Consider the following 26,184-nt stretch of genomic DNA (forward strand, 5'->3'; position numbering starts at 1 on the left):
CCCATTGAAATACACTTCAAAAATCAAAGTGTGAGGTTGTAGGAAAATGATGACAATGACATCATTTTTAAATCTCCCCTAATCGTCACAGGTAAACAGAGCAACCGGATAGCAAAACCAAAAACTCACGGACAACACAGCGAAAATAGATAAAACTTGAGCAAAGACAAAACCAAAAAATTCTGGCAAGACTGATCAAGAAGAGATCAAAATTACCAATATTGGGAATAAAAAGAAGATAGCAATTAAACCCTACAGATATTAAAAAGATAATAAAGGGGGCACCTGGGTGGCTCAGTCGGTTGAGCTTCCAACTCTCGATTACGGCTCAGGTCATGATCTCAGGGTCGTGGGATTAAGTCCTGTGTCAGGCTCTGCACTGAGTGTAGGACATGATTAAGATCCTCTCTCTCTCTCCCTCTGCCCCTCTCCCCTGCTGACATGCTCACTCTCACTCACTCTCTCTCAGTCGGTTGAGCATCCCACTTTGGCTTGGGCCATGATCTCATGGTTCATGAGTTCGAGCCCCGCATCAGGCTCTGTGCTGTCAGCTGGGAGTCTGGAGCCTGCTTCGGAGGCTGTGTCTCCCTCTCTCTGCCCCTCCCCTGCTTGCACTCTCTCTCTCTCTCTCAAAATTAAATTAAATAAACATTAAAAATTTTTAAAAAGATAATAAAGGAATATTATAAACAACTTGATGTCAACAAACTTGACAACGTAGATGAAATGAATTTCCTTGAAAGACACAAATTACCAAATCCGAATTGTCTTATACCCATTCAAGAAATCAAACCAAAGAGAATCTACAACTGAGTTATTTGAATGAATAAGAATATTTATCAAGGTTGTGGGCTACAAAATGAGAATATAAAAATGGCTTGCATTTCCATTCACCAGTCACAAACAGAAAAGATGTATTTTTAGAAGATGCCATTCATAGTTGAAATAAGAGATAGAAGGTACCTAGAAACAAATTTTGGGAAAGATGTTTGAGTGGAAAAATTGTAAGTCTTTAGGAAAGATAGGAAGACAAGTAAAGGAGGCACAGACCATAGGCATAGATTGTAATATTCAGTATCTTAAAGATGCCAATCTCTCCTCCAACTGATTTAGAGATATAATATTATGATTCCGATATAAATCCTAACGGGTTTTCCTACGAAATTTGATAAACCGTCTCAAATCTATTTGCAAGAGCCAAAAGCCAAGACACTATTGAAGAACAAGACGGGCACGTTATTTCACCAGACATCTAGAATTACTAGAAAGCTATAGCAATTAACACAGTGTGGCTCTGTTGCAAAGATAGACAAATTAACAATGACACAAAATAAAGAGGCCAGACACAGACCTTCGTTTGTTCGGAAATCGCCTTCATGACCAGACTGCACTTGCAGATCTATGAGGAAATAATGGACTAGTCAATAAGTAGTCTCAGGACAAATTTTTATCGAAAGTGGGGAATAATGGAGTCCGAGCTCTACTTCACAGCAAGGGGAGAAATCAATTTGAGGAAGTTGGAATACTTAAACGTGAAAAAGCAAAACTGTAACAATTTTAGAAGAGTATCTTCACGACCTCGGTGTAGAGAATGATCTTTTTAACTCAGAAAGTGAGATAAATATAGGAAAATGCTGATAAATACAACCACTGTGTTTGTTTTCTATTGCTGCACAATAAATTCAGCAGAGCTTAAAAGCACGCCCATTTGTTGGCTCACAGATGAGTTGCCCAGAAACCCACGCACGGCATGGCTGGGTTCCCTGCTCAGGGTTTCACAGGCCGAAAGCAAGGAATGGACTGGGCTGTGGTCTCTGGGTCCTCTGGCACTCTGGGTCCTCTTCCGAGCTCATGGAGTTGTGGCAGATTTAGCTCCTTGAGGTTGTAAGACTGAGGTCCTTGGGTCCTCGGTGGCTGTCCATCAAGATCTGTTAGTTTCCTGGAGACCATCTGCATTGCCATGGAGCCCCTCCATCTTCAAAGCCAGCAATGGGACATCAAATCTCTCATGCTTCGAATCTCTGACCTTTTCCGTTTCTGATCTCTAGACTCAGGCTTGAAGGGACCATGTGACTTGGTCAGGCCCAACTGGATAACATCCCACTTGGTTAACTCATACTCAGCTGAGTAGTAATCACAGCCATATCTGCAAAATTCCTTTTGCCACAGACTAGAACATGATCCCCAGTGATACCTATCATATTCCATAACTCCAGTGGGGGGACATTATACCAGGGTGATGGGCATGGTGGTCATCTTAGAAGTCTGCCTGCTACAACTGCATTACCATTAATAACTTCTCTCCTGCAAAAGACATTTGTAAGAAGGTGGAAAGGCAAGCTACAGAGTGGGATAAACATTTTCCAATATACATAGATGATAAAAGAGTTGTATCTCAAATATATTTTTAAACTCCTACAGATTAATAAGACAGGATGTCCAAAGGAGTAAAAGCCTGGGAACAATAGGAAACAATTCAAATGCCATCCACAGCAGAACGTATAAAGAAATGATAATATATTCATATAACGGATGACTTCAGAGGCAACCATATGGTTCCATTTCTTAAAACTGGTGGGGACAACGCAGGCGTTGGTTCCAGTCTTCCTTCAAGAAGTCTTTCCGACTCCACTGTCCCTTCCCCTGAACAGAAGTCAGAGGAGGGCAGGTGCTTAGCGATCTGGAGCCTAGCCCACGGTGTCACAAACATGGGCACAAGGGAAGAGGACATCTGTCAGACTTTCCAAGGGCTTCTCTTGATGCCCTCCTCCTTTCCTTCCCAGTGCCCATCTGTAATATTCTCTTCATCTTTCAAGATCCTTAGAGACCATCCTAGTCCACGCACCTGCTGAGAAACCTGAAGCTCAGAGAGGTCAAAGGGTGTGCTTGAGGCACACAGGCACATGGAGGCGGCCCTGGCTCCCTGGGGTCCGTGTCCTCCTTATTGGCAGCATCCAGGGCTGGGTCATATCTCTGTTCATAGCATCCTTGAAGATAGTCCCTTATAACCAGTAGGTGCTCAGCAAATGCCTCCTCCTCCCTCCAGGTCCTTAGCTAACTTTGAACGAGAGCTTTGCAAAACTATTAATTTGATGCTGCTACACAGGAAATGACCAGCAGATGACAGCATTTACCTTTCCCGGCTCCTCACTCTTCCCCAATTGCAAGCACAAGGGGAGAAAAGTTGGCTTTTCCGTTCTCCAGACTGCCGTCAGGGCGTCCACAGTGCATATTGCTCCCATTTGAGGCTCTCTTCTGTCTACTCCTTTGCTGAAATCAACATATATCTGCAGAAGCTCCAGTTTTAGCCACAGAAGGAGAGCACAAGGGGTATGCAACCACAACATGAACGCTTTTACTCTCTACGGAGCCTTATGAAATGCTGCGATACAGTGGGCGGGGAAGGCAGCTTACTCAAGGTTCCCATTTTCATTCGGGGAAACTGAGGCTCAGAGAGGCAAGCCAATGGGCTCAAACTCACACAGCAAGGTCAAATTTTCTGATTCCTACTCCAGCGCACCATGTTCATTTTACCACATCCGTTCTCAAAGGCAAAACCTTCCCTGAAAGCATTTTTCAGCTCATATATACAGACAGGAGATCTGAAAGTTAAAAAAATCATCCAAAATGCTATATGGTGACTAACAAAGGAACAGCACAGAAAACGTGTGGGGGCTCAGAGGAGCAAACCTTACCCTTTTCAGGGTGGGGGCGTGTGAAGAACTGTGAGGTCAGGGAAGAGCTCCTGGAAAGAGAGGAGCTCTTACTCTTGAAAGCAGTCAAGACATACAAAAGGAAAGGAGCCGTGGCGCAAGTTGTAGATCAGGATGGCAAATGTGTGGCCTGGGTCTGCTACTCTCCTTGTTCTTCCACACCCTCCAGCACCCATGCCCATGGCAGACATCATTAATCAATTGCAGGACTCCCCCCTGAGCTCAGTGCCTGCCCAGAATCCATTTTAGCACAGGGCTCCAGGCATCCGCTACCAACCCACAGCAGATGGAAGGCAGATGAAGCCTCTTTGTGCCTCCCCACCCTGCTCTGTGGCCTCCCTGCTTGCCCACTATCCTTTACTGCGCACTTAACTGGGTGCCTGGAGCTGTGCGGAGTCCTTTACACAAGCCTTCCATTTAATCCACTTGACCACAAAGTCCGAGTTTTACAAATAGGCAAAACTGAGGTATAGAGGTGCTAAAAACCTCCAGGTGGCAGCACCAGGATGCAACCCCGAGCCTGTGTGTCTCCAAAGCCCATGCTCTGAAAATGCCAGAGAGTTGTGATAAGCCACTGGGGGGGGGGGGGGGGGGGGGGGAGAGGGGGGTTGCAGGGGGGCTGTAATTGAGGCCCTTGATGGGAAGGTAGTGACAAGACTAACTGGTCTGCAGTGGACACTGAGTCCCACAAAACACAGGGCATCGGAGATGCTTTGTTTGTTCATGCATTCCTGGGACATGTATTTATTAAGCACCTACTATATGCCAGATATCTTCTATGCTGGGAGCAGAGCGGTTAACAAATGTAACAAGACACCTCACCCTCAGTTGGGGAAGTCTAACACATGAGTGAATCGGCCTATTTGTCAGGTGCTGTGGGGAAAAATAAAGGGTGGAGAGGGCCATAAAGAGCTATAAGGTCTTTCCAGTCTGGGAGATAAAGGATGGCCTGGGGGCCTGAACTGTTTGGAGCGACTGAGGCAAATCAAAATAAAGCCTTAAAGATAAGATGGATCCTGATGCTCTCTAGGCAAATAATGGTGGTGAAGAGTAAGCCTGGGGAGGAGAGATGAGGGCCTTCCAGCAACATGTGGAGCTCCTAAGGCCTTCTTCACTCTACCAAAGGTGATGTGGCTGGGGGAAGGGCAGTCTTATTCAGAACACACAGGCTCCTGGGCCCCCTTCTGGTTCTGGTAGATGTGGGATGGAGGCAGGGTTCCATTCATGCGTCATACATTTGAGCACCTAATGGAATCGATTTCATTCTTTGGACATCTCTGACCACTGCCAACATCCAGTCCTTTCGATGAGGTTGGAGCAGGGCGAGAGATGACTTTTCAGCCTCTGGGCCCTTACTCTCAGCAGGGCCATGAGTGGGAACTTAGCGTGCCACGAACAGTAGAAAGTATGGAAACTGGTGTCTGTCACTCCCAACAAGTAGCTTGGTGTTTAGTTGGTGGAGGAAAATGACTGGCCTTGAGTCTGTGTAGTAACCCAGGAAGCCTGATGTTCAGAGCACAATGCCCTCTGTGTGCCCAAGCTGACAGATTAGCTAGATGTTGGGGGAAATGAATATGCAAAAAAAAAAAAAAAAAAAAAAAAAAAAAACAGGCCTTGCCCTGCTGGAGTCTTCAGGTCTCCCTTGGGTGCATGACCAATACAGAAGGGAATGGAGAAGGAGGAAGAAATGTCACCCTCCATAACTAGGACAGGGTTTTGGAAGTCTCTTGGTCGATTCTTTCATGCCACCTTGCCCCACCTCCCCGGGAGAGTTAGTTCAGTGCTTTATGGAGGCTTTCTTGTGGCTGTGGGGAACCATGAGTGGTGTTCTTCACTTAGGGTCTGTGAACGTTCTAGAAGTATCCGCCCCCCACCCCCACCCCACCAAGCAGGGTGGATTAGTACACATATATGCACATGCATGAACATATGTATCCACACGTATGTGTTTCCAACTTTCTTCAAATGCCGCTGGTTATCAACTTACTACTTTTCAGCTCCAAATTCACCCAAGAATATGTGCTGGGTGATAACGGGCAGAATCCCCATAAGCATCTTTCCTTTACAGTGAGCCTTCTCTGCAGAGGGTATACTGGGAGAACTCTGCAGGAGAAGGGGCTTCTGCTGCTGGTTTTGGCAAGTGTAGGACATCCTATGGTGCCCTTCCCTGGCTACGTGCCCAGGAGGTCCCCCAGAGACCTTAGAGTCCTGTCCAGCCTGGTGATCACCTTCCCATGAACCTCCCAACACTGACACTGTGTGTTCCGTGCTGCCCATCTAACATTGCTGCCTGACTCCTTCTACATGTCCGCAGCCCCACCTTCCAGGTTGTGACTCACCTGTGCTCCCACAGATTGCTTCATCCTTATCTGGCAACCAAAGAGCAGTTGTGGCCAATGCACCGGGAAATTTCTCTGCCGTCCAAGGGGCTGCCACGAATCTTTCTCCAATAAGGCCTGATCCACAGTTTGGAGAGGTGGACCCCTTCCGAGGTTGTCCTTCCTTGGGAAGCCTTCCTCAGCTGTAGGGAGAGTAGCCCTGTAAGGCTCTCTTTACATCCTATAGTTACTCTTTCACCATCGCGTAATATTCTTTATATTACACGTCCATTGCTTAAACCCCTATGTGGTTTCTGTCTCCTGACTGGACCCAGACTGATACAGCACTGGTGGCTCCCAAAAGATCCACCACACCTTGTCCCAGGTAAAACAAAAATATAGAACTCTTAGCTCATTGTTGAGCACACAGAAAATAATAAATCTAAGTGGCTGTGTTACCAAAGTACGTTAGAGATGGACATCAGTTCCCCTGTTACCAAAGTGCTGGCAGCTCTGGGGACTCTCTCTTAGGCATTTCCTCCTGCCTGCTTGACTTGAGAAACATTCTCTCCCGGGGCGGCAGTAAAGTAAGAAATTAGAGCAATCATTTAGAGACCACACACTTCATATTAAATGGTGTGTTAAGAGTTTGATATGTACAGGGGCACACCCGGGTGGCTCAGTTGGTTAAGCATCCAACTTCACCTCAGGTCATGATCTCACGGTTGGTGAGTTCGAGCCTCTGTGCTCATAGCTCAGAGCATAGAGCCTGCTTTGGATTCTGTGTCTCCCTCTCTCTCTGCCCCTCCCCTGCTTGCTCTCTCTCTCTCTCAAAAATAAATACATATTAAAAAATTAAAAAAAAAGAGTTTTATATGTATTATTTGTCCCATTTGGAGACAGAAAAAGATTAAGGACTAAAGAAGTTAGAAAGTTGCCCAAGGTTTCATAGCTGGCTCAGGAAGAGCTGGAATTTGAACCCCAGTATATCCTATTCCAAAGCCCAAACTCTTAACCACCATGATGCATTTCTTCATAGCAAACATCTACTGCTGCGTCAAGCTCTGTGGCAGATGATTCACAGTAGTTACATAATGTGTCTCCGTAACAACTGTGTTTGGCAAGCTGTGTTTTCGTTCCTACCTTACAGATGACGAGACTAGATTTCTTACCCGCGGCCACTCAGCTATTGAGCATGGAGGCAGAATTTGAAATTGGCCCTCTGACTCCAGAGCTATACTTTCAACATCTACGGTTCCCTGGCTCCCATAACAGAAGTGAACACTGGAATCTAGATCTGGAGACCGAGGTGGGTGAAGCATTGGACAGCAATTGGCCCCTAACTTCCCATATGGTGCCCATTTGTTTCCAACCATGCCATGTGTGATAAAAGATAGAAAGCTGGTGAGGGAAGAGGGTAGAGAGCTAGATGGGTCTCTCTCCCCATGTCATCGCCCCACTATACCTGATCCTAACCCCAACCCTACATGAGAGGGATAATCTGTAGGCACTTCTATAAGACTGGTTTGGAGAGACCTATGTTGGTCTCCAACCCTTGTCCAGGGAGGGGATTCCCTGACACTCAACATGGCAGGCACATCCTCCAGAGAACCTTGCCAACACCCGTGCTCTGATTCCATTTCACCAACTATGCCAATGTGAGTGATTAGTCCCCTTTGTACAGTCTCACGCTTGTTTATCAACCTAGCTCTAAGACCTAGCAGCAGAGGGAGATGTGACCTATTATAAGGGGAGGGAAATATGACCTATTATAAGATCCAGAGTATTTGCAAGTTGCTAAAAAAAAAATGCAACTATTCCATAATTCCAGATACATGAGACCAATTAGTGCATTCACTTCTACAAATGGTCCTCATGGAGAGGCCACTGTGGGCATGAGAAGCAATGTGCTCAACAGCATCCCTACAACAGACAACGGATCAATGTTCAAAGCCATATTTTGCATAATGTCCCTCAGTAGAGGTTGAGGGACATTGACCCAAACACAATCCACTAAAAGTCGGTCGTCAAGAAGCCATGAGAGGCAGTCAAGCACACAAGTCTGATGCTCTGGCTGAATTGGTGATATATTTAAGAACATGTGTCTAGAGACTGAATACAATACATATTTTGTAGGCACTCATCCACAAACAGCATTTCTTTTAACCAAGCTTTTTAAAAAAGTCCACTGTGGCCATGAGGTTGAGATTCTACTTGGAATGTTGGTACTTTCCATTGCCATTTAAGACAGGAGCCACATGCCTTCATAATAAATGGAGCTGGAACTTCGATTCAAGCCTCTTATGAAAACTCAGGTGCCTGCAAGAACGTGTTCCTCGACCAAAGGCCAACACACATCCCCTCCAAAGTGTGTCGTCAAGGGAGTCCCTGCTGGCAGAGCCACAAGCTGCTTTAGGAGAAACTGAGAGTTCCCTAACAATGCAACAAGTGAGTAACTGAGGCCCCGCAGCTCCACATCATAATGTGTGTTGGCAACAAAAATCAGCCTGGAGAAACTGTACAGGAGATGGGTAACCATACACCCTATTTGGCGACACACATAAAAACCTGCAGCACATTTCGTTTTGAACAACAGACCCTGCTAGTTAAACTGGTTGTGAAATGCACTCCCAAGGGAACTAAACGAGGTAACTTACTATTAATAATTCTTTTCTATAAACCCCCTAAGGTTGGTGGGTATCTATTAAAATGATTGTTTCAGATCCAAAATCAGTAGCCCTTGTATTTGGAGGTCATAAGATAGCAGTATCGATTGCCTATTAAGACCATTCTGAGTTCATGATGTCAAAAGCAGATAATTTGCATCCCAGAGAACGCTTTGCTTTCTGTTGTCAAGTACAGAGCAGGATGACACAGTTACTACCACATTTAACAACCTGTATGGCACAGATGCTGACCCTTCGGAATCCACACTGGCAGGCGGGCTGCACTGCGCTCGGTAGGAAAACATACCTGTAACCCATCCAAAAGTGGTATCAGGTGGTTAACGGTAAAGTTAAAAGTTAAAGAAGCCATCTTTGATCCAGCTTTGTTTTACCCACCTGGCAATTACAAATAGCGTAGTCCGTATTTCCCCCTCTATATCATGTCAAAGGCTGGAAAAGGATCAGCAAAAGTCACGAACCATTTAATATAACTTTTGGCAGATTTTGCCACCACACCCTACAAATTATAGCAGATGACTGTGCTCACAGGCTGTGAGCTGGGCAAGTGGGCCAGGCTTGCAGATTATTAAGCAAAAGCCAAGCATATGGATCTCGCTTATACATGTGGAGTAGGGCGACCAGCTCATCCTGGCTTGCCAGACACCTTCCAGTTTTAGTAAGGAATGTCCCGTGTCCTGGGAAACCCCTTGGTCCCTGGCAAACCAGGACGGTTGGTCACCCTCTTCAGAGGCCTTCCTCCCAGGATGGTGATCCTAGGCTGGACATTCGCATTTAGGGATGAGGCACACAATGGTAAATGGAATCTGCATGGCTGTAGGGCTTGTTGACCAATGGTGTTCACTGGAGGGTGTTTAAGCATCAATCAGCTTTTGCATTGAGGGAATCAGTAAATATCAGCCACTGGAGGACATTTGTCTGGGGGGCTCATTTTCTCCCCAGGGGAATCCTTCAGTTCCCTGTTTGCGGATTGCCTACTTCTTGGAGACGAGGGTCCCAGCACTCAATATGCAGATTTTGGTTGGATCCTTATTTAGCCCCATACTCTACTTCCTCCTCACAAATTCATTGTGCCTTACATGTCCCATTCTGCAGTCCCCACAGTTTAATTTATATGACAAATGAGTCCCCTTTCTCCATAGGTGGGGGGAACCTCTGCTGAAGGGGGCAGGGAAAATGAGTAGGGTTTCTGCCTATGTCCCTGTTCCCATACTCATTGCAGCCTCATACTCTAGCTTACATCTGTAAGGCTAAGCCTGGCTGAGATTCTGGGGGTGGGTGGGGAGAATCAGCTGACTTCTTGATTTCTCCCTCTAGTGCACCCAAGTTAAAGCATCCTCCATTCTATCGAATCAGTTACCACTCCTCCATATAATTTCTGTCTTCAAAAAGTGTGTTGAAATTTTGTCTACCATTTTCTTTTCTCTTGTTCCTTTTGTTTTTGCGGGTTTCTTCTATTGCCGTGGTGTTGGGATTTGGGGAGGGAGAGGAAATAAACTTGTGTTGCCAATCAACCACATTTCACTGGACATCCATTGCTCTAGTCTCTTTCTACAACACCTAATGGATGGATCATGGTTCTTCTGGAACTATCTTTCATGTCTGTTATCTTTTCTCCATTCTATTTATTAATCCCTTTCTGTTTTCAAGGGAAATTGCTTCGTCCAAGCTGCTAGTTCATTTGTTCTTCAGGGGCATACGTTCTACTACTTAGCTCATCCACTTGGCGTGGTTTTCTTTCTTTAATTATAAATATATTTTTGGAGATGCCTGGGTGGTTCAGTCAGTTAAACGTCCAACTTTGGCTCAGGTCATGATCTCACGGTTCATGGGTTCGAGCCCCATGTTGGACTCTGTGCCGAAAGCTCAGAGCCTGGAGCCTGCTTCAGATCCTGGGTCTCCCTCTCTCTCTGCCCCTCCCCCACTCACGTTGTCTCTCTCTCTCTCCTTCTCAAAAATAAACATTAAAAAAATTTTTTTAAATAAATATATTTTTCATTTCCAACATCTCTAATTGGTTCTTTTTCATCTTCTCTTATTTGAGAAAATTAGTTATACTTACTTCAAAGCTCAGTACCAGTTGTCCTATTTGCTTTTTTTAATCTTTGACTCTGGAGGCAGGAAGAATTGTATGGCTGTACGGGTGTAAAGCTGTATGGCTTTGCAGGAAGTTACTTAATCACTTACACCTTAGCTTACCCCTTTGTAAAATGGGATAAAAATAGTCTTACCCTAAAAGATTTCTGGTAGGGTTAAAGTTTTTACATTTTTTTCAATGTTTATTTATTTTTGAGAGAGAGAGAGACAGAGCGTGAGAGGGGAAGGACCAGGGAGAGAGGGAGACCCAGAATCCGAAGCAGGCTCCAGGCTCTGAGCTGTCACCAAAGAGCGCTATGCGGGCTCAAACTCACCGACTGTGAGATCATGACCTGAGCCGAAGTCAGACGCTTCACTGACTGAACCATCCAGGTGTCCCTAAAGTTTAAATACATGTAATATGGGGCACTGTGGCTGGCTTAGTCGGTTAAGCATCTGACTCTTGATTTCGGCTCAGATCATGATCTCACAGTTCATGAGTTTGAGCCCCACGTCAGGCCCTGTTCTGATGGTGCAGAGCCTGCTTGGGATTCTCTCTCTCCCTCTCTCTCTCTGTTCCCCCCTCCCAAAACAAATAAGCTTAAATTTTTTTTTTAATAAATATATTCAATATGTTTAGAATAGTGCCTGGCATATAAATGCTCAGTAAACATTAGCAATGATTATGTTTCTTCAGTTATAAATCTTCCTTTCATGGTGTTGGTGCTTCTCAAAGGGTATTTAATTTTTTGGTAGTGAACTCATGTTTGGCCATGAGATTTCCTGCAAAAAAGATCTATTTACGTAACTTACTGTGATGAAGGGGTGAAAGCCACTTTGCAAATGTGTGCACCACACATTCAGAATGTGCAGGATGGGCAGGATGGTTCCTTGGGTGGATGCTCTCATACTTGGTCTTTGGAGCTTAGCTGCTACCCTTTCTTCCTTGGCTTTGCCATCCATCTGGGCCTCGTCCTATCTTCACTCCTTCATACCTAGAGACAGATACTCCTGTCACGGCCATCTTGTCTCCAAGGTTGGATTTAAGGAGATGTTGAGGAGTCCACTCATCTAGCTGCTCCCAAGGGGGTGCTTATCTCACCTGCCAATCAATAGCCCGTTAGCTCCTTCTTGTCCCAGGCCTCCCCCACCTGGCATGGAGTGTCCTTGTTGCTGCTCCTGCTTCTGTAATATATAGTACAGTATACGCATTCCAGAATATGAGGTATAATGTACAGTACAGGATACACACTCCAGAATATAAGCACCGTTTGCTCATGTGCTCGGCTGAAATGTTATATCTCATCCTGTCTACTTTCAGTCTCTCAGAAATTGCTCAGTGCTTCTGCTCCTCTGAACATTCCTTGTCCTCTTTTTTAAAAATACCAACTTTTGTCCTTTCCTCTCATTTTTGGAGTTTGGGGCTGCGGAGAGAGACGAGAGCAGGTGTTCAGTCCACTAGGGTGAAAGAGGAGGTCAGAGAGCTTCTAGAAAAGATGACAGTTAAGCAGAGTCTTGGAGGATGAGTAGGAGCAACCAAGGTGAAAAGCGGAGAGAAGGCTTCTGCAGGCTGAGGGGACAGCATGAGCAAAGGTATGGGGACATGGCAGGGTAGGACGGGAAGGATGGATTGTAAGCAAGTCGACATTTTGAGAGAGGCAAGACTTGCCTGCATTGCAAAAGGAGAGGCGGGACATGGACTGATGGGGCAGGGTAAGAGCTTAACCTCATCCTGGAGAGCTCACGATGGGCCTAAAAGAGTGACACAGTCACATGTGCATCTTATACCGCCCTGGAGGACAGATCTGAGGAGAATGAGACTGGGGCCAGTAAGAGCAGTTAGAAAGGCCCTGCAGGAGTCCAGGTGAGAAACCACAAGGGCCTGGAAACTACAACAGTGGTGCTTAAGGGGCGGAGAGTATGGGTCAGACGCAAAAAACGCAGAGAAATCTATCTATAGGGAGGCTTTTCTGATAGTATGTTTTCTTCCGTAGAATAGAAAGGGATGCCAGTCTTCTTCTAGTACGGTCATATGGTTTTGTAGAATTTGCACAAGTAAGCTACTTGAGTTGCAAACAATTAATACTGCTGGTAGAGTCATGTTGTAGGGGTGAGGGGCAGGCTGCCCAAAAGGTACCCCAATGGAATATAGATTATTTTGATATTTGAAGCTACTTGGGAAGCAGCAGGTGCAAGACACTTAGACCCTCCTCCGTCCCCCGGAGAGCAGGAAATAAATCTCCCATACAAAAGGTACCCTCCCTGTGCTAAGAAGTAAAAAGACATCCTTATCACCAGATAGGAACTTTAAAGCCAAGAAGGCTATAGAAACAGACCTTGTTACTTCTTTATTTTTATTTTTTTTTAGTAGGCTCCACGCCCAATGTGGTGCTTGAACTCACAACACTGTGATCAAGAGTCATATGCTCTACTGACTGAGCCAGCCAGGTGTCCTGGGCCAGGAGATTTCTAGGCATTTTAAGTTTTCTTGTGCAATGTCTAATCTTAAATATTTCTTGAATCGATACCGTATTTTCCAGCTTGTCATGGATGTTCTTATCGTAATGGTAAATTGAGTTTTGTATCATCTGATGTAGTTCCTATAAGAGTCATCCTAGGGGCACGTGGGTGGCTCAGTTGGTTGAGCGTCTGACTTCGGCTCAGGTCATGATCTCTTGGTTTGTGGATTGAAGCCCCACATCGGGCTCTGTGCTATCAGTGAAGAGCCTGCTTTGGATCCTCTGTCTCCCTCTCTCTCTGCCCCTCCCCCACTTGCGCTCTTTCTTTCAAAAATGAATAAACATTAAGAAAAAAAAAGTCATGCTAAAATTTTGTCTTTCTTGGTGTGCGCATCTAGAATTTACAGACTCCATCAGTATAAAACACATGGCATAAGTTGAGATGTGACACAGTGAGGTGCAGAAAGCATTTAATTCACACACTGCACTCCTACAGTTTGTGCCTTATTACACAGAATTCTAGTAAAATATATTTCTTGAAACTGTTTTTTAAAAAGATGTATTTATATCTCTTTGTATATTACAATTGTCTACGTTGCCTTATTGAGTATATTCCTTATAAGAGAGAGCTTCCATTTTAAACAGGCGTGGAGTAGAATAGACTTACATGCTTAAAACTCCATACGTACAATGGTTGGAAGAGTTTTCCATAGACTAGTTTCTGGTTCCGAAGATGTCAAATCTTGTTTCTGCATATTTCTGAAAACAGGTGTTACAGGACATGTTTGTTATTGAGCCATCTCTGGTTCTGCTGGCTGAATCAGAGCCACGTCCATAGAAACCATTTTCTACATGGGAAGATTAGCAATAATGTTAAGTACACACAGAAGTGATTGCACACGGCATAAACATTTCCTACTAAGCCCTAACTAAGTGTATCTCCAGCTCACTTTATTTTTTTATTTTTATTTTTTTTAGCTAAATCCCAAAAATGTCTATGGCCCCTCCAACACGAGAGGGTTTTGGAGAACTCAGGGTAGAAAGAGCCAGATGTCTTAACTGTTTGTACTTAAAATAGCTTACGTTTGCAAACTCTACAAGAACATTAGACCACAGAAAAGTTTGCCAAGCCTCTCCCATGAGGAGCCCACAGACATGAGGGACACTACTGTGGTATCTCACCAGAGATACAGAACCCAAGAAGAAAAGCAGGTTGAGGGGAGAAGATGGTTCATTTTTTGACATTATAAATTTGAATTTTTTGAGGGATATCCTGGGAAGGGTGTCTTGTAAGTAGTTATTTATTCATACATTTTTAATTCTAGTATCACCTCTCTGTTTAACCAAAGAAAATTCAAACAATTCAAAGGGAAGTAGGAAAGGGAAAAAAAAAAGGAAACAAGGAGAAAGTATAATTCACATGATATTCAAAATATTAAGCCACCTGCATGGCCTGTTTGCTGACCAATTAGAAAGTTGGAAAAGGTGCTGTAGGTCCCCTCTGATAAGCATTGCCCCTTTTGTTGCTAGGTCAGGGGAATGTCAGGGGTGGGGGCCCTGTGAGGTCTCAAGGCAACAGCTATTTACCAAGCAGGATGAAAGAATTTCAATTTTTTACAATTTACACATTTTATTAATGTGTTTTAGGTGAATACCAGCCCTGAGTGCGAGTGTGTGTGTGTGTGTGTGTGTGTGTGTGTGTAACCAAAACAAGGGGCAGAAATAAGTCCGAATATTTCTGTAATCATTATTCATATAAACTAAACTCACCAATTAAAAGCAGATACTCAGAGGGCACCTGGGTAGCTCAGTCAGTTAAGCATCTGACTCTTGATTTCAGCTTAGGTCATGATCTCGCTGTTAGTGAGTTGAACCCTGGGTTAGGCTCTGCGCTGACAATGTGGGGCCTGCTTGGGATTCTCTGTCTCCCTCTCTCTCTCCTCCCCTCCCTCTCTCTCTCCCCAAAACAGATAAACTTAAAAAAGAGCAGATACTCAGATGGATTTTTTTTTAAGATTGGTACAAAAAATTGTATGTCATTTCCAGGAGACGAACCTAAAGAAGAGTAAAGCCTGAAAAAAGAGAGGAAAAACATACGAGACAAATACTATCTTAGATAGCAATACTAATATCAGGCATCATAATTTTTCAAGGAGAAAAGCAATAAAAGAAGATAAGTCATCAAAAGATAAAGCGATTATGAACTTACGTGAACCTAATAATTTGTTCTCAAAATTATAATGCAAAATGAGACCAAATTATAGAGAACACTGGTAAAGTACAATAAAAGCAGAAAACATTAAATTGACTCTCTCAGAAATCAGCAGATTGAACGGAAAAAAGCCTGGGGTATAAACAAGCTAAATAACTAGATTAGCAAAGTGGATGGAGAAATACTAGAATCTTGTGCCTTTACAAAAACTGGGACATTAAAAAAAAAAAAGTCTGTCTATCAGGTCACAAAGAAGTCTCAACAAATTCTAAAAAGAGCACATTTTCTCATCTCCAAGCATTAAAATTAGAAATCTACGACAAAATGTTTTCTTAAAAAGCCATGACTGTGAAACAAAAATGGAAACACACTTCTAAATAATCCATGAATTAGGGATAAAATCCTAAGAGAAAAAAAAAACACCAAAATATTTATAACTGAGAGATAACAAAAGCATGGCATATTAAAAACTTGTGATATGTAGTTAAAGCAGGATGTAGAGGGAGATTTATAGTCTTATATATATTTATTACAAAGCAACAACAGAAAGATTTGGAAAATAAATGGCCCTAAAGTTCAACTCTAGAAACCAGAGAAAGAGCACTAGGGCAAATCCAAAGAAAGAAGGAACAAACCCACAAAGATAAAAAGCAGAAATGAAAGCAATAGATACTTGGGGGCGGGGGGGAGAATAAACATGATTTTGAAAATTAAAAGTCGATTGAAAAGTCTGGCCAGACAGATAGAAGAAGCCGTTCTGCATCCCATCCTCTACACTGGCTGCTCATTCACCCAGAACGATTCTTTTTACAAGCCTGTATTCTGTGAGGTATTTACGATTTGTTTCCCCACATGAGAAGAGATGGGAGTCTAGAGCAAGAGAATTTCCTTTTGTCCCTCTCTGTGGCACCCAGCAGAGGGCTGTCACATTGGCCATACTCAATCATTGTCGAATGACTCAATGTAAGAACGATCAGAAGAGTCTCCTACTATTATTCGGGGCTGTGCAGCCCCGGACTTATCATAAGGCACTTACTCTCCCTTACCTCGTTTGATGCTTGTTAGCAGCTCCTTTCAGCGATGAAGCAGTGATTACAGGTTTTCAGAGATCATTTTGAAGATTTTCTAGGCGGGAAAACCAAGGCTCAAAGAACATGTAACTTCAAGTGACAGAACCCAGGTGTTTGCACACCAAACCTAGAGTCGTTTCCCCCACCCAAGTGTTCCCACCGAGTCGGAGCTCCACACACGTTTGTTGAAAGTAAACGGTTGAGTCACAGTAAGGGGAGCACAGTGGTAGCTATTCACCATCCTGGCCTTGAAGAGCTCAGTTGCGATGCCAGAAAGTGTGTGCTACGTGCAGAAGGAATTCCAACCCTGATTTGTTTATTTATTTATTTTTTTAAGGTAGTATTTAAAGAGGCAGTCGCTCATCTACGAAAAAAGTGAGCCATTCGAAGAAGCTTGACTTTGAGGCCGCCGGGACGCGCGGCGCCGGGGCAGGGTGCCCAGGCAGAGGCCTGGTGGGCGCCAGGTGACCTTCCCCGACAAAACCCCCGGCCCAGAGCGCGCCGGGCGACGGAAGCTTCCTCGGAACCCCGCGGGCTCGGTGGGAGCTTCACCCCGACGCCGTTCCTGTGTCGCCGCGGACGCCCCCACCGCAGTAATTCCCAACCTCGGCAGAGTCTCCAGGTGCCACTGACCTCGGCCTCTCTTCTGCTGGGGGTGGGGGCGGGGCATTTCCTCCGTGTCGCACTGGAGCCTTTGGCCAGGGTTTCAGGCTCACCCGGCCACTCATCTCTAAAAAATGCAGTCCAGCTCCGAAAACGGGCCGCGCCTTGCAGGGAGGGGTGTTGCAGAGGCCGTGGAAAATGACTGGGTCCCGGGGTTCCGAGTCTGGAGGCAGCAGGCTGCCGGAGGGCGCGGCTGCCGCAAGGCACCCGCACCCCTGCCCCCTGCAGAGCCGAGGCCAGAGTCTCCCCTTTGGCCTACTGCGCCCAGTCTCTCCCACTCCGTGCGCTCTGAAAAATGGAAACAAGACCAGCAGCGCTGTTTGCAATAGCCCCAAACCTGCAGCAACCTAAATGTCCTTCCCTAAGGAGCTAGGTGACACGCACGATGGCGCGCACCATGCAATCCTTAGGAAGAATCAAGTAGATCAAGGTACGCTTGCGGGGAAAGACCCTGCAAGATGCAATGAGTAAAACACATTGAAAAAAAATTACTGCAATTATCATTTTAAACAGTACATCTAGGTGAATATATTCACCTAGAGTAGAAGTAGAGTGTTGCAGAGAGAAGGATCTGGAAGGGCACGCCTAAAAGTCTTGGGAGAGTAAAGAATTTCAGTTTCTAAAAACTGCTTTTAAATTACCATTTGTTCATTTATTACCTGTGTAACATTTTTTTCAAAAATAAACTTTAAAAAAATTTTTTTAAGAATTTTAACTATTCTTTTTAAGAATAGTTTTTATATTGGGGCACCTGGGTGGCCCAATCGGTTAACCGTCTGACATGGGCTCAGGTCATGTTCTCACAGTTGGTGAGCTCGAGCTCTCCCCCAACCCCCAAGCATGCTTCGGATTCTGAGTCTCCCTCTTTCTCTCTGTCTGTCCCCTGCTAGTGCTCTGTCTCAAAAATGAACATTAAAAAAAAATAGTTTTCTATTTACAGAAAAAAATGAGAAGTTAATACTTGGTTTCTTCTATTATTAGCATCTTCTATTAGTATGGTGCTTTTGCTACAATGAATGAGCCAATACTGATGCCTTATTAACTGATGTCCATACTTTATTCAGATTTCCTTAGTTCTTACCTAATGTCCTTTTACCAGGATCCCATCCAGGATACCACACTACATTATTTTCCTATCTCCGTAGGCTTTCTTGGCTGTAACAACGTGTTTGCAGACTTTCCTTGGTTTTGATGACCTTGACAATTTAGAGGAGTATTGGCCAAGTAGTTTGTAGAACATCCCTCAACCAGGGTTTGGCTGGTGTTTTTCCCATAGACTGGGAATATGTATTCTTGGGAGGAAGACCACAATCGGCACCTACTCTCACAGCTGATTTCTCTCTCTTGATGTTGACCTTGATCACCTGGCTAAGGTAGTTTGCTGGGTTTCTCCACTGTACAGCCACTCGCCCTACCCCCACCATTTCCATACGGTTGCGTGGCCATTTTAGCGTGCAAAGTGTTCTTTACCTTAAGGAGAGTCGCTAACAACGGTACACAGGCCAGAGCGGGCTTGGGGAACGCCCGCCCCGAGATCGCGGCGCAGGGCGTGCCCGGCGGAGAGCGAGACCGTCGGAGAAGGCGGGCGGAGCTGCTACTTCTCGCCGACCTCCGAGAGCCCGCGGGATCCCCTGCCGGTTAAAGAGAGCCGGCAAGCCGGAGTGTTTCTTCCCCGGCCTCAGGAGGCAGCTCTCAGCTCTTCAGCCCTCTGGGCTAGGACCTAGGGGCGGGGCCGCACATCGGCCCCGCCCCCAGCCCCGCCCCGCCCCCAGTGCGAGCGGCTCCGCCCCGGGGCGCGCTGGGGCCCAGCCGAGTTTTCCGCCCGCCCGGCTCCTCCTCCCGACCCGCCCTGGGTGTTGCGGAGCCCAAGTGCCCGAAGTGCCCCGAGTGCCCAGAAAGCCGGAGTGGGACAGAGCTCCAGGCCGACCAAGGCGCCGCGGCCGGACGCCCGCGGAGAGAGACGCCGCTGCCTGCGGCCCCCTTTGTCCCTCGCGGCCCCCACCCCTGTGGTCAGTGGCCAGGTAAGTGAGGGCTGCCCGACACGCGGCGGGGCGGCGGCAGACACCGGGCGGCTGCAGTGCGTGGTGGCCCGCCCGGTGAGGCCCGGGACTACCCCGCGCTCGCTCTCGCCCCCGCCCTGCGGCTTCCTGGTTGCAAGGCATGGTGGTGGGGGGGGATGATGGTGTCGGGCTGTCGGTTCCGGACGGGCTGCGTCGGCCTGGCTGTCAGTAGATGGCTGCCCTCCCTGTGGGGTGGGAGGTGCATAGGCCGGGCCCCCGTAGCCAGGACCACGTGATTGTGTTGCTCGGCGGGGGTCTGGGGCTCTGCAGGTTCGGGGTCGGCGTGAGACGACTGGGTGAACTTGGGACCGGGTGAATCTGTGACCAGAAGGCGACTGGCTGGTATGGGGATGGCCTATGGCCCGGGCCCCTCTGACCTAGCTGAGTTCTCGAGAGTGTATGTGCCCTTCCCGGAAAGGCTTGTGCTAAGGAGAGCTAGTAGGGGAGGCTGGCTTCAGGAACTTTCCTTCTGAACCTGGGAGGACGCAAATCCTGGGAGCTGCCGCCGTTGGAGAGTGTTTGTAAGGCACTTTGAGAGAATGCGGAACCGTCCGGGGTACTGTGTTCACCAGTGTGTTTACCTTCTCTGCTTTTCCCCTCGAGCACAGTTTCAGGGAGGGTTTCTTGAACTTTTCTCTCCCCCTGGGCCCTACCCAGCCCTTTGAAGGCTTAAATAGGCAGAAACCAAGTCTATTGGCTTAAAGGACAGTTGTGAAGTTCCCCTTCCGAGGAGGGGAGTTAAGCTAGCCAATTCTAGCCCAAGACGGTTACAGTTGGCCCCGGGAGCATTTATGCCCCCCCCCCCTCCTCTCCCCATCAGTGACCTTGCTATGGAGATTGGGTGTTTTAAGACACTCTGGGTATCCTAGGTAGCCAGACACTCTGCTCTCTCTCCTGAGCCCCCGCTTTGCTCCTGGCTGCCCTGACCTAGGCATGGACTGGTGCTGTGGGGGTGAGCCTCTTCCCTGCTCACGCAACAAGGAACAAAACTTGCAGGGGAGGGCAGGGCTGAGTCCAGGAGCTGGACCGGCAGGGTGTGTTCTCTTGCTCAGTCCTAAATGGCTCTCATTATGTTCCTTCATTCCTTCCTTGCTAAAGTCAATTGTTGGGGATTCCAGGAGGAATGACAGTGCTCCTTCCCTCAAAGGCACTCTCTGTGCTTCTAGGTGGTCCCTGAGAAGACCGGCCAAGTGAGGTGCCAGGGAAATTTGTTGCTTTGGCATTGGGTGCTCAGTCCCTGGGGTCCCGCATCCCTCCCGAATCTTGTCTCTTACTAGTCTCCGTGCCTTGGTTTCCTCATCGTTTAAGTGAAGGTAATAATAGTACCTACCTTACAGGGTCACTGAGAATTCAGTGAGTTATTATATTGCAACCATACAACCCAGGCATTGACCTGAACTGGTGACTGGTACACCATACCCCTGTGCTCCAGGTGGATAGCACCCACAGTAGATAAAGCTTACAGCAGGGCCTGGTTCATAAGTCATAATCTGTGTCAGCCATAATAATAATACAATAATAATAGCTGTTGTTTCTTTCATGCAGCTGAGGGTTCAGATTGAACTGCCCTTCTGCCAGTTCCTTTGTTTCAGTTCATGTCATTCTGTCCTCCTGGAATGCCCTCCTTCCCCATTTCTGCCCATTATTCACCACCCTCCTGAGAGCCATCCGAGTGCCTCCTCCTAGCAGAAAGGGACATGACATCCCCTGAGCCCACAAAGTCCTCCTCCTCCACTCCTTTGGCACCACTGTTCAGTACTCACCTTGCTTGGTATTTGTATGACCACATGTCTTGTCTCTGCCCTGTCCTTCCTCTTTGGAAGGTAGGGTCTGTTTCTTATCCATCTCTGGTCTCACAATACCCAGGATGGGCCTTGCCTAATGTATGTGCTCAGCAGATGTTAGCTGCTTGAAAGAGGCAGGCCAGAGAAGCAAGGTTTTCTTTGATATTAGACCTTGAAGGCTGGGTTTGGATTGGTTTAAAAAAAAAAAAAAAGGAGAATGAAATAGAATTAAGTTCAGACTGAGAGGTGAGAGTAGGAGATGGCTGAGAGTCCTCTTTGATTCCCTTATGTAGCCAGGGCAAGGGTGACAGAGCCCATCCTGGATTGCTGTACCTAGAAGGCCAAGATCGATTAGTGATGCCTTGGTCTTGTGATTCAGGGGAGGATGGGTAGTTCCTGGTGACAGCAGTAAGAATCTAGCCAGAATAGGTTAGTGTGGGTTCTTGGCAATTTGCTGTTCACTGCAGAACAGGGGGGGTGGGGTGGGGGGGGTGAAGGGGAGGCGGGGGGGCGGGGAAGCCAGTGTAGGCAGGAGGTAAATGTAGAAACAAAATCTGTGCTGAGTGCTGGATGTTCAGAGGACCCAGAGCCTTTCTGGAACTCCCCCTCCTTCCCCTTGGATTCACTTCCTTCTCTCTCTCCTTAGCTTCTGTCTTTCCCCCTTAAGCCTGAGCAGCTCCAGGCACTTGGTCCCATGGGGAGCACTCAGGGAGGAGTCTGTGTGCGGGTGTGCTACACAATCACAACCAGGCAAGCCGACAGGTTTCCCCGGATTTTTCTCTACAGGACCTTCTTGATGCTGTTGTCTTCTGGAGCACTGGGAGTTTGAATGATCCTAGATAGGAAAGTCCTTAGGGGAAATGAAAAAAACTGAAGTTTCTTTGTTGGAAATTTGCATTGTTAAAGGGAGTTGTTGAAACTCAGTGGAACTTTCTAATAACTACCGGAAACCGACCACCGTAGGCCTACTGACTCTGGCCCCTTTACCCCACAAAATAACCGTCTGATGTCACCTGGTGGCTTGTATTTGGGAGGATCCTAACAGTACCGCCTGAACAGTGACTCAGATACACTGATGGGAGAAAGTAACGGGGTGAGGGCAAACGAGGAGTCGATAGACAGAGTTCTCATCCGTTGTGGGTCACTTGGGACAAGCCATGGAGCCACACAGGGTCCCAGTGTTCTGAATGGTAAAAATGCCTACCTCAGATGGTTGATTGCGGAAACTGTTTGCAAAGGGAGTTTAAGATCAGTTAGGATGTAGTGATGACAATGTTGATACCCCTGAGGGTGTTACTGCAAGGAAACTTGAAACGGGATTGGAGTGTGCAGGTGGTTGAGTCCTGGTTCTGTGATCCCTTAGTGTCTGGTCTTCCATGGGCTTGTGCTCCTGAAAGTGCCACGCCTTAGCAGAAAAGAAGGGAAGAATTGCTCCTGAAATTGAGAGGGAAGTCCCGTGGCTCCAGCCTTTGACACCTACAGCCTGGGGAGAGGCTGGCCAGGAGGACAGTGAGATGAGAGGAATCTGAGTGAAGGTGGAGAGGAGAAACCCAGAGGAGGGTAGCAGGGTGGAGGGAGCATGTGGCAGGTTAAGCCCGCGAGTGGCATCTCTGGGGGGGGGGGGGGGGGGGTGGTTGTTTTTGGGGGGGGGCTGGTGGTAGCAGATGTGAGCGTGCTGTGTCCACCTAAAAGGTCATGGCTATTTTTAGGAAGTGGGTGACAAGGCGTGTTTCTGTTGAACTCAACATTAGTGAGCACCCACTCTCTGCCTAGCCTTGTGCTGTGTGCATAAAAGCAAAGGCCACCCCACCCACCCTAGGTTGTCCCCCTGGATTCCCCTGAGACCTGGAACACTGGATGAGAACCAGGTCTGGAGAGTGGGCATGATCATATGAGTTCAGTCTTGGACATGTAGCGTTTGACGTGCCTCTGAGGTACCAAGTAGGCAGGTATGTGGGGGGCTTTGGAGGGGTCTGGGCTAGAGGGACATTTTTTTGTCCGGATTGTATCTGATTTAAGGCATGATGAGATTGAGGAACTCACCTTGAAAGCTGAGTCAAGGAAGATGAGCCTATAAAGGAGCCAGAAAAAGAGCAGTCCATGAGAGGGAAGGAAAAGCAGGACAGTGTCAGATCACAGAGGCCAGGGTGAGTCCACCTCAGTAGGAGGGATGGCCAGCGGTGTCCATTGTTGCTGTGGGAAGCGACAAGGAGGATATTCGGCACTTTATTTAGCCAGGGCAGTTTTGGTGGGATGTTGGAGCAGAAGCCAGACTGGGATGAACGGGTGCAGGAGCTGTAGGAGGTGGGGATCTGGGGATACTGAGTGTAGACAGGCTTTGAAAATGTTGGCTTTGAAAGGAAGAAGAGGGATTGGGTGGTGCTGCAGGAGGCCTGCACTGAGGGGATATTTGTTTCTGTTTCTCAATTCATTCTTTTATTCCCATTCCACCTAGGAAGTTAGCACAGTGGGTGGCCTGCAGCCAAGGGTCTCTCCCTGTGTCCCTCTGTGTCATGTAGACAAAGGCACCTGTAAATGTTTGCTTCTTTCACAGAATGGATTCATACTGCACACCTTACTCTGTAGCTTGTGTTTTTGATTAATTTATCACGGGCAGTAACTCTGGGTTTGCATTCCTCCAGGTCAGTAGCAGCTGTGGAATGTTCTATAGTGCAGATGGACCATAATTTATATAACTTTTCCCTTATCGATGGGCACTGAGACTGTTGACTGTTTTTGTAACTTGAAATTGGAATTGGAATGTCATTGAATGTATTTATTTATAAGGAAGAGTTGACATTTTTATGACATTAAGTTTTCCAAATCAGGGACAGATCACAGGCCTTGTAATACATCTTTGCGATATATTATGAATGGGAATCCAACTGGATATGCTAACTGGAAAATAATTTTTTGTGTGTCCTTTCCACTTTTTTCTGTTTGTTGGTCCTTAATTTCAGCCTTTATCATTATTCATTCCTTCTTTTGGTTATTTTGTTGCTCTACTTTTAATATCTAAATTGGTTCATTTATTTTTAGTCTTTTAATTAATTTTTTTAATGTCTTTTTTTTTTAATGTTTTATTATTTATCTTTGAGAGAGAGAGACAGAGCATGAGTGAGGGAGGGACAGAGAGAGAGGGAGACACCGAAACCAAAGCAGGCTCCAGGCTCCCAGCTCTCAGCACAGAGCTCAACGCGGGGCTTGAACCCATGAACCCTGAGATCATGACCGGAGCCGAAGTCAGACACTCAACCAACTGAGCCACGCAGACGCCCTTACAATCCGCAAAGATAAGCGTGATGAACGTGTATACACCAACCACGGATGCCAGATTAATACATCTAGAATAAATATAAGTACAGCTTGACTTAAATAAAGATCATAATGAGAAATTTTTGGAGCACCTCTGATAATTGATAGATACTCAAGGAAATGCAGAGAAGCTCAAGTTAACAGATACATCTAGAGTATGTGTCCCACAGAGAATACACAGCCTTCCCCGTCCGTGAAACCTTCTGGTATGGGTCATGTAGTTGCCACAAAGAAAATCTTAATACAGCCCAATGAGAAGAAATTTTCCTGATCACATTTAGTAATTATAACCCAATAAAAGCCCCAGTCAACATTAAAATATGATCATACTGCTCCACGAAAATACTCAGAAACCCAGGATGCTGTCTTCTAAAACATCCTTGGATCAAAACTGATCTACGTGGTGGGGCATCTGGCTGGCTCACCTGGAAGAGCATGCGACTCTTGATCTCAGGGTTGTGAGTTCGAGCCCCATGTTGGGTGTAGAGCCACCTAGGCGCCCCAATATGTGTATTTTTTAAGAGAGTAAGTGAAAGGCTCAGAAATGTAGAGGGAGGCATCAGCTAGGGGTTTTCCAGTGTTTTGCACGTTTTACAACGTGGTCTGTTTAGTTTCCTTTCAGGTTTGTGTGGAGTAGGTGGTGCTCAGGTCTCCCCCACCTGCTTCTCAGCTCCCTGATAATCATGAAATAATCCAGTCCCAACTTCTTAGGAGGGATGGGTAAAGTAAGATTTGCCTGCAAGCCCCAAGGACAGGCCCAGGTGCCGCATCTCTCCATATCTGCCCCTTCCTTTATGTCCAAAGTCACAGTCAGCTCTGACTGGCAATTACACTGTTCCTTCCTCGTTTGGGACAGCACGTGACCCTTCTCGATTCCACAAGGTATGTGACAAAATAGTCAGTACACAAAAATGTCCGAGGGCCCAATGTCAGATACAAAGACGTGGGCCCCCAAATCTTACACCCTTTTGTATCTTTGTGTTTTAAGTCACATCAGCGATTTCAGGGGAAATCCTAGCGAGTAGTTTTCCAAGTCCTGTATTTGCAGGTAAAGGCAAAAGGCTGAAAAACAGGCTGGAAAAAACCCTCAGCCTGCTGAGGCAGGGTTATTGAAACAGTCTTCAACATATTTTTAATATAAGTATTTCCACTAATAGTTTTTCTTTCTGTTTACCTAATACTGTTTACATACTATATCTATCTATCTATCTACCTATAGAGAGACATATATATTTTTTTATTTTATTTTATTTTATTTTATTATTTTTAGATTTTATTTTTCTAAGGGGCTCCTGGGTGGCTCAGCAGTTAAGTGTCTGACTTTGGCTCAGGTCATGATCTGACAGTTCATGAATTTGAGCCCAGTGTGGGCTGCTGTCAGCGTGAAGCCTACTTGGGATCCTCTGTCCCCCGCTCTCTGCCCTTCCCCCTCATGTGCATGCACTCTCCCTCTTTCTTTCAAAAATAAACATAAAATTTTATTTTTGTTTTTATTTTTTTTAGTGATTTCCACATCCAATATGGGGCTGGAACTCATAATCCCGAGATCAGGCGTTACCCGCTCCATCAACTGAGCCAGCCAGGCCCCCCCCCCCCCACCCCACATACCAGATATTCTTGATTTTATTCCTTGCATCTTGTTTTCTGTTCATTATTTATTATACTTGGATGTTATCGCTTTTCTGATTTCTGCTGACTTGCTTCGGTTTCTCATCATCCTGCTTCCCTAACCTACCTGCATTAGGATTCGGGTGTGGTCATGGATTGAGAGAGGAGCTCCTCTCTTCAGAAATTGAAGGCCCGAGTCAATGTCCGCTCCATGAGATGGTG

The 26,184-nt window shown here is 46.3% G+C and overlaps 1 protein-coding gene and 1 long non-coding RNA gene across 9 annotated transcripts in view; one reads left to right on the forward strand and one right to left on the reverse strand.

Annotated features, from left to right (window-relative positions):
• LOC125932749 (uncharacterized) overlaps window positions 1-18,986 on the reverse strand; it is a 33,908-nt gene extending 14,922 nt beyond the window's left edge. For 2 of the 8 annotated variants that reach the window (XR_007460737.1, XR_007460739.1), the window contains exons 1-3: window positions 16,509-18,927; window positions 11,605-14,098; window positions 6,053-6,234 (exon numbers count right to left, since the gene is read on the reverse strand). This is a non-coding gene — a long non-coding RNA (uncharacterized LOC125932749). Of the gene's footprint in view, window positions 1-1,429; window positions 3,603-6,052; window positions 6,235-6,879; window positions 14,099-16,508 lie in introns of those variants that run through there. The other 6 variants (XR_007460740.1, XR_007460743.1, XR_007460741.1 and 3 more) reach the window with 6 other exon arrangements.
• A 44-nt stretch (window positions 18,987-19,030) lies between these two features.
• The window catches only part of ANXA11 (annexin A11), a 44,949-nt gene continuing 37,795 nt past the window's right edge, over window positions 19,031-26,184 (forward strand). The window contains exon 1 of the mRNA XM_049645271.1: window positions 19,031-19,216. The gene's annotated coding sequence lies outside the window, so the exon portion shown is untranslated. The remainder of the gene's footprint in view (window positions 19,217-26,184) is intronic.

This window comes from Panthera uncia, chromosome D2 (assembly GCF_023721935.1).
Source record: "Panthera uncia isolate 11264 chromosome D2, Puncia_PCG_1.0, whole genome shotgun sequence".
Taxonomy (NCBI): domain Eukaryota; kingdom Metazoa; phylum Chordata; class Mammalia; order Carnivora; family Felidae; genus Panthera; species Panthera uncia.